Source organism: Pteronotus mesoamericanus, unplaced genomic scaffold (genome assembly GCF_021234165.1).
Source record: "Pteronotus mesoamericanus isolate MK-2021 breed Mesoamerican mustached bat unplaced genomic scaffold, CSHL_Meso_final contig_246, whole genome shotgun sequence".
In the NCBI taxonomy this organism is placed as follows: Eukaryota; Metazoa; Chordata; class Mammalia; order Chiroptera; family Mormoopidae; genus Pteronotus; species Pteronotus mesoamericanus.
Window position 1 is genome coordinate 8809743 of NW_026555104.1, and position 9225 is coordinate 8818967.

Genomic DNA, 9225 nt, shown 5'->3' on the forward strand with positions numbered 1-9225 from the left:
TGGCCCCGAACCTGCCTCCCGCGAGGGTGATTTGAGTCAAGGCCGGGGCCCGCGTGGTGCGCTCTCGCCCTGCCAGGTTGGCTGCCGCAGCAGCCGGCGGCAGACTCTCGGGGTGACCGAAGAGGGCATCCGACCGAGCGTTCCACCCAGGCAGGGAGGTGACCCCGCGAACGAAGGGGCAGAGGGAGTTTGACGGTAGAGTGGTGTTTTGGATAGTCACGGTCAAATCCGTTCTACCGGTCGAACGTGTTACTTAGAAATATGGCGGTAAACCAGGAACCACAAAAAGTGCCCGTGTCCGCAAGGTAGAATTATAATAGGGGAGAGGGGACAGGTCGGGTAGGGAAATGTGTTTTTCTTTACAAGTTTTAGAGTACTGTTTGGCTTTTAAAATTAATTTAAAAAAGGGAAAAGAGCCCTGGCTGGTGTGGTTCAGTGAATTGAGTACCCACCTGTGAACCAGAAAGTCACTGGTTCGATTCCCAGTCAGGGCATATGCTTGAGTTGCGCGCCAGGTCCCTGGTTGGAGGCATGTGAGAAGCAACGAATCGAGATGTACCTCTTGCACAACGACATTCCTCTCCCTCTCTTTCTCCCTCCCTTCCCCCTCTCTAAAAGTCAATAAATAAAATATTTAGAAAATTAAAAAGGAAAAAGAACCGTTAATAACATTTCCTAACTCTGAAGCCTCTAGCTTTCCCAGCACATTCCCCCATGTACTGGCCGTGAGATCTTGGGCAAGTCTTTTCACTCTTTGGACCAGCGGTTTCTTCTCTTGTTAAAGGAAGTTTCACCCACCCACAGAGCTGCTGTTAAGGATTAGTGACAAGGTAGGGAAAAGTGCTTTGTCAGAGCCTGCGATGAGCACAAACTAGTTGTTCAATGAAGCTTATAAATGAAGTTATTTTAGGATGAATAAAGGGTTTTGTAGCCAAAAGCGGCCTCTTGCCCACAATACCTGTGTGCTGAAGGGCTGGAGTGGATGTGATCCAATTTGAATGTGGGTTTTTGAGCAGACCAGGGCTGCAAAGGAGGGCGCCATAATAGAGCTGCTTGTGTGAACAACTTGAGGTCTTTTTAAATGGTAATTTGTACCTGGACAGCTCCCAGGTTATGGAGGCTTGGGTAAGATGCAGAGAAAAGGGAGCAGGATTTGCGAAAGAGACAGAATATGCCCTATTTATTAAGGATATCTTATTAGCAAACAGATATGATAGGAAGTGAAATTATTTACTTTACAAAAAATGTTCCTCATAGGAAAAACAGATCACAAGTCCATTAAGACAACCTTCTTTGGTGTTTAAAAATAACAATGTGTTAAATAAAAGCTGAGGTATTTCCAGCAGTTGCTGTGAAGTGTTAATCAGACGTCAAGATAAAGCAAATTTTTATTTTAATATCCCAACTAACCCCCAAAAGATACTACGGCTGGGATATGCCTTTGTTGTATTACTCAACAATATAGCAAGGTATAAAGTCCCCATTCTGCTTCTCAATGTGTGAATGGTTGAGTGAGCAATACTCCAAGTTGTTTTGTTTTGTTTTGTTTTTTTGTTCATAACACACAAACACACCCCATTTTAAATGTATTATAGAATAATTACTGTTCTGCAAGTTGCCTTTTTTAGATTTAATAACACATTGGCCTATTTCCATTTCATATAAATACACTCCTCATTCTTCTTAATAGTTGCATATTATACCATTACATGGATGTACTTTAATTTATTTAACTATTTCCTTGATACACAATTTAGGATCTTTCCAATATTTTGCTCTTACAAACATTGCTTCAGTGACCATCCTTATACATACATGTTTGTGCACTTCTGTTAGTATTTCTGTAGATTTGTATGTGTCAGAATAGCTGGGCCTTAATGCATTTATGTTTAAAATGTTGGCAGATACTGCCAAAATGTACTCAAAATAAAGCTGGTGGTCTTAATCGTTATGGCCCACTGCCCTGCCAGCAAAGGAGTGAGCGCATTTTAAAATAGCTGGCTTCCTCTGTGGCAGTGGCAGCTGTGTGGACCCATAAGGGAGGGCTACTAATGGAGAAGGAGAAAGAAAGATTGGGACCAAGGCTTTGAAGCAGAAAGCCCTTTTCCTTAGGTGCTTTGTGTTAACTCAAGCCGATGTTACTCACTGAAATGTAGCAGGGGAACTCTAGGTTTGTGGCTCTCTTGTGGTTCATAAATCTGAACTATGTAAAAGAATATGGCATTTGAATTTCTAACAGCACACTACTTTTGTAATAAAATAAATAAAAGAGTGTTCAAAGTGACCAAATAGTAATCTATTGCTGTAAATCCAGGGTTTCAAATTTGTTCAGGCAGGGTCCATCCACACCATAAGTGGATTCCAGCTTGCCTTAGGAGTGTGACTTTAAGAGAAACCAAATGGCTCCAAAGAGAACATTCCTCCCTGTGCTTCTTAATAAATGTTCAAAGCTCAAAGGGTCAATGGCCTATGGCTTTGAAGAACATCTCAAATGTTTCACTTGGTAGAAAATATGAAACCGCAATACCCTCGCTCTTCTACATGTGATAGCAACTATATGAACCAAAAATGGTATTTTAATTAGGATTGAGGGTTGTAAAGAACAGACACAATCTAGGCTAAGACACCTCGAGCACTTTAGCGTTATTGTAAGTTGACATAGAGAGCAAGAAGGGACACAGAGCTACAAAATACCTGGATTCAAGACAGTACAAAATGGGGCCTCAATTGCGGAGTTTGTGGACCCTTACTCCAGAGTACCCTTATTAATGTAATTCAGTGGCTTTCCATTTTTTCTTAAGTACTATGTTCCTCCCCAACCCCTTTACTTTGTGTACCTTTTCTATATTTCAATTTCTACTTACTCATAGTTGGTACTTACAACTATGCATTGCCAAGCTCTTCAAGCCCAGTCTCTAACATGTGGATTCTCTTTGGCTTTAACTCATACGTTGCCATCAGGTAATTCTTCTTTTTCCTTAATTCAGAGTCCAGAGAGGGAGAGTTAGGTTACTTCAGTTCATCTTTTTATGCCATGGCACTTGATAGGTTTTTGGCCAGCTAATGGATCGGTTGTCCTTGAGTCAGGATCTTACCCGTGGTCGGACTGACCGGTAGTGGCAGGGTCTGGTGGTAAGGTAAAATTAGCTGCGGGGAGAACAGTTTCCTTTGGAAAGCATTTTGAGCATATTAAACACTGTGAATGATTCTTATAATGGGTGGTATGCATACTATAGAGTTGTTTCTTTTCAGTGAATATTTATTGAGCGCCTGATGTTTTTCAATGCTAGGTTCTAGGGAACTCAAAGGTAAATAAAGTATTAGTTTTCTCTCTCATGGAAGTCACAGTATTATGAAGGTTAGCCATATAGAGTAAATAAATAAAGTCCAATACAAACTAAGGAGTATGACGACACCAACTATGCATTCATTTATTTAACAAATATGTAATGGCACTTACCACGTGCCTAATTCTGGCGCTGAGCAGCAAACAATTTCAGCTCAGTGGAGCTTACGTTTCAGTGTATGTGTGGAAAGATGAACGCTATGTTAGATGGCGATCAGTGATATGGAGGGGAAAAAAGCAAGAATATAGAGTAAGGATTGCTGAGGGGAGGGTAAGCATGAAGGACCTTCCTGAGAGAGTGACTTTTGAGAAAGATCTGATGGTGGTGAGAGAACGAGCCATGGAAGTGTCTGGGGAAGAGAATCCCGGTCAGAGAGACTAGCCAGTGCAAAGGCCCTGTGTTGCTATGTTTAGCGGGGGTACCAAGGAGGCTAAAGCACCTGGAAGGTAGGGAGGGGTGGGAAATAAGGTCAGAGAGGAAAGGGAGCGGCTGCGCACCAGGCAGTATGGGGGCTCTGGAGGCGCGTGAAAGCTTTTAGTTTTTACTCTGAGTCAAGAAGCCATTGCAGGGCTTTGAGGAGCTTGGGACGTGGTCTGACATATTATGACAATAGCTTTGGCTGTTGTTAAGGATAGACACCTGTTAGGAATAGATGCCTGTTTTGTATGTGGAATCTAAAGAACAAAAGAAATGAACAAACAAAACTGAAACAAGACTCAGACACACAGAGAACAGACTGATGGTTGCCAGAGGGGAGTGGTGTTGGGAGACTCAGCGAAAATGGTGAAAAGATTAAGAAGTCTGAACTGGTAGTTACATAGTCACAGGGATGTAAAGTACAGCATAGGGAATGTAGTCAATAATAATGTATAACTATTTATGTTGCCAGGTGGGTACTGAAAATATTGGGGGAACACTTTGTAAAGTATATGACTGTCTAACCCCTATGCTATGCACTTGAAACTAATGCAAAATAATATTGAATATAAGTGTAATTGAAAAATAAAAAAATAGGGCTTATGATTAATAAATCAATATACATAGACTAAATAGAATGGTGTCTTGCATATAGATATGTATGCTACCTTTTATTAACAATAAAATGACTTTTCTAAGGTCTTTCACATCATTAGTAGTTAAGTAAACAATAGAACACATCTCAGCTATGCAATATTAACAAAATAAGATACTACATGTAACATCAGCTCTTAATTGATATTGAAAAAATATAATAACTATTACCATGAAAAAGAAAAAGAATAGACTCAAAAGTAAGGAGACCAGGTGGAGGCCATAGCAATAGTCCACGTGAGAGGTAATGGTTGCTTTCACTAGGATAATTGCAGTAGCAATGATGGGGAGAAGACACCTTCTGGCTATATTTTGTGGAGGATTCCCACCAAATTAGATGTGGAGCCAGCTTTTGGCCTGAGAAACTGAAAAAATACAATTGCCATTAACCAAGATGGAGAAGATTATTTAGCAAGAGCAGATTCTGAGAGAGAACATCAGCAGCTTGATTTTGGACATACTAATTTTGAAATGCCTTTAAGAGCTCCAAGTACAGATGCTGAGTAGGCGGCTGGGTGTACTGGCATGAATCGTGTTCCACGGACAGTCACGGACTGGTGCTATAAATGTGGAAGTCATCTGATCTGCACTGTCCAATGTGGTAGCCACTAGCTACACGTGGCAATTTAAATTGAAATCAATTAAATGAAATTAGAAGTCCATCTTCTCGTGTGCTCTAGCCACGTTTCAAGTACTCTAATAGCCACCTAGGGCTTGTGGCTACCATATCAGAAAGTGCAGACACAACACATTGCTGTCATCACGGAAAGTTCCATTGGACAGCACCGACAGATGTCATGGCCTGATGAGATCACCTAGAAAAGTAGAAAATTAGTGAGAGGGAAAAAGAGATTTAAACACAGAGCCCTTTATAGAAATGTATAAAAGTATAAGAAAAGTAAAACAAATTGGTGGTGACGGTGAGGTGGTGTGGTGTTAACGGCAGGCTTCCTTTCTTTTCATGAGCTAAATTTGCCAAGTGAATAAGAGGACAAAAGACATTCCAGACACACAGAATAATGTGTGTAAAATAATATAGAATGGTTGGGAGGTATAAGAAAGCTGGCATTTATGGAGCAAGGCCATACTATTTTTGTATAGTTACATGCACACACGCATACACATACACATACCACAACACCAAACCTCTTCTTTGCTTAAACACTTTGGGACTGACCATGCGATGCTGAGGCTAATCAGCCCAGGTCTAATTGGAGGGCAGCATGAGAAGGGGAAAAAGAATTTTTCCTTGTCACTTGTGAATGGGACTGGATGTGGGAATTAAATTTAGAGAAATGGGTGTTACCTCACAACTGATACTACCTATTTCTTTCAGTGATGAAAATTAAACGTGATATTTATTTTCAATTTTTTGAAGTTTTGTTCAATAAAGACCTGAAAGATATTTAAGCAGGACTGGGTTTTTGTCTGGATTGGGGGCAAACTGGAAAAAAGTTGATGTAGCTAATCAGCTATGGCTTTGACGAAATGTATTCATACACAAACAATTGCCAGGCCAATCATTTCAGAACATGTTTTTTTCAAGATGTCAGTTTGTTTTAATAGTAGGTTGTTATCCCAAAACTACTATATTCTTGTTTTCTTTTCTTTCTTTCTTTCTTTTTTTTTTTTTGAGTTTGCAAAAAGCAATAACTTAAGCCACAGGAAAAAACCCACAAAAATGCTTTTTGCCAATTAAAAGAAACTCTTTCCATTTACATGTGTTTGAACTGGAATAACCTAAAAGAGTTTTTAAAGATTTCATTAGAATAAAAAAACTTAAAAGTAGAATCTATTAGAATCTCACATTGTCATTCTATGCTCCTGCAGTTAAAGACCATGCCATTATTTCCATTATACTTACCTCCTAATTTTCAGGGCTTATTAGCTCGGCTGTAAAAACTTGCTCCAGTTGAAATTTGGCAAGCTGACAAGGCTGCGTGCCAGAAGTAATTTACCATCCATTGTGGTTTGCAAAGTAAAAGAAGCTATATATAATAGAAAAAGAAATGAAAAGTTCCTGGTTCCAAATATTTTAATGTGTATAATGTGTGTCACCTCAAACTTTTCAGCTTTTGTTGTGAGCAATGTGAGATAACATGAAAGGTTTGAAAAGTACAGATGCTTTGCATTCGCATCAAACAGCGGGCTCAGATGTTCTTAGGCATCAAAGACTAGTCTGTGTCTATCACTTCTACTCTGACTTTGAAGTGTACTAGTGCTCTCTGTGTGGGAGAGGCAGGCAGGGTACTTCAGCAAGGTAGGGGGATGGGATTCCAGGTGAATTAGCATTGAAATTAGGTCCTTTTCTTTGCATCATCATCATCATCATCATCATCATCATCATCATCAATATAATGGATAAGCCTTTCTTTGCCTGCTGTTTTTAACCATGAGCTATCTGCGAACTTAATCTTCAGATATGGTAATGAATATTTAAAGGAAAGTTCAAGTTATTTAGAAGTTTACATTTCATACTTTGAAGGCCAGAACAGGCGTTTTGACTTGATTTGCAAACATCTGGCTACTGTTCATCTGTCAGACTCCCAGAAAGATAGTCCCGGGACCCTAACTGAGACCCCTCGTGGCTGTTTTCTAGACAGGTTCATGAGCACCAAATGGGGTGAGAAGGATACACCTTTCTGGGATTAATCTTACTTGATGAGCTGGAAAAATAACAATAATTTATATTAAAACAAATAGTAATACATCATGGACTAGGATGCAAAATTCACATGAACTCTTTTGGAGAGGGAGGAGGTTTTGGTCACCTGTGTTTCAATATTTTGAACCTGCCATACAGATAAAGCTCTTGAAAGAAATGATATCCTTAAAGAGAGGGTCTGGTCATTGATTTTTTTTCTTCTAAATCAAAGTATAACTTTCATAGAGTGCACAAATCTTAAGTATGTATCTCAATGGATAGCTTTCCGCATGCATGTACAACCATATAAGGACCACCCAGAACAAGTACAGAACATCTCCAGCACACAGAGTGTCCCGCGGGCCCCCTCCCAGTCAGTGCCTGCTCATTCATCGGCCATCTATGGTGAATTTTATAGGTCAAATAAAACACTAAAAGGAATGTCAAGCTTTACAAGGAGAACCTTAGAGCTCCACACTCAAGAGAACCTCTTCTCTAGCCCTAGGGTTCCTAACTAGAAGGTGAGCTCAGCCAAGTATTCTGAGACCTAGTGGGCTTTATTCAAACATTGGTTTCTTCTGCTGTATTGGACTTTATCTAGCAGGTGATTTTTATCTCCTCAAAAGTTTCTTCTTGGGTTGATATTTAAAAATATTTGTAATAGCAGCTTAGTTAATATATAAGGAACCAAAACAATGCCCATTGTAGTCGGGCATTGTAAATCCTAGATAAGTAATAGCTTATTATGAGATGCAGAAGAGACCAAAGAAACCTTTACCATTATCATTATAGTAATTCTTCGAGCAAGATAAACATACAAGCTACATTTCAAAATAAAAGAGGAGAGTATTTATAGTTGCATTGATTTAAAAATCACAGTTGTCAAGTTTGCCTTTAAATGAATGATTACAGTCTTTCTGAGCTTCTTGGCTCTCTTGTACCTAAAGAAATTTATGAAGTGCCTTTTCTTATTCTGTTATGCATTCATCAAGTGTTTGTTATATTCTGGGCATTGTTCTAAGCTCCCAGGTTATCCAGTGAACAAAATAAAAATTCCCTGCCCGTATGGAGCTTACTAGTGGTACCCCGACTCTTACTGTTAATACAAGCCACAGAGATTTTCCTATCACAAAGAAATTTCATCTTTATTTTACCTCCATGATTTCCTTCCACTTCCTTAGTGTCTTAAAGCTGAGGGAATTAAGAAATGAGGAAGCTCAAGCCAACCTTTGCCTCGATTCTGACACCAGTAGGGTAAAATGTGGAAGGGAAAAAAAGAAAGGTACAGAGGTGGAACATAGTTAATGCTAAGCCTATTCCTCTTTAATAAAGCACACAGAGGATCAAGGTGCTACTGTGAATCTTGAAATAAACAGGTCTAGCAAGAACTCCTGCTTTGGTTCTTTACCATCTTAAGAAAGAACTAAGCCATGTAGTTATTTTGAGTTTAGTAATTACACCAACAATGTCACTTCCAAGTTGGGTTGTCTGGTGGTTCTCTTAGAAATGCTAAGTTGTTTGGGCAATGGTTTATTGATTTATTTTGGTAACTCACAAACGTTTCAGTACCAGAATCTTTTCTAAAAGTTTCTGATGTCCACCCAGAGCTAAGAGTTTTGAAAGACCTTATCCTGTACAGCAAGGATAATTATTTAAATAATAAAAATATCTCCCCATTAAAAAATTAACCAGCCAATTATTGGCTCTAATTGGCACATGAAAAACCAGTGTTATCATACTGGTTTACTAAATCTAGCCAAAAGCAAAGACATAGTGCTTTGAATAGCCTGGTCAGTTTTAACGTTCCTTACGATTTTCATTACTGACTTTTTGAAATGTTTACTACAATTATACAGGGGTGGGCAGAAGTAGGTCTACAGATGTGAGTATGTGAAACAGGATTTATTCTTATATTATTATTAATTATTGTATTATTTTCCATGCGAACTGTAAACTCACTTTTGCCCACCCTGTACTATAATACCCTCTATCCTTTGTTTTATATGGGGGGAGATTCTTGGTGTTGGAAAGCAAGGATGCGGGAAGCGAGCAGAATAAAAGGTGACACTTTTTTTTTGTAGAAAATGCCTTTTCACATCTCTTACCAGGTAACTCTTACAAACCTAGAGCCGCTTTTGCCCAACTCCGCCCACGTCTAGCCTC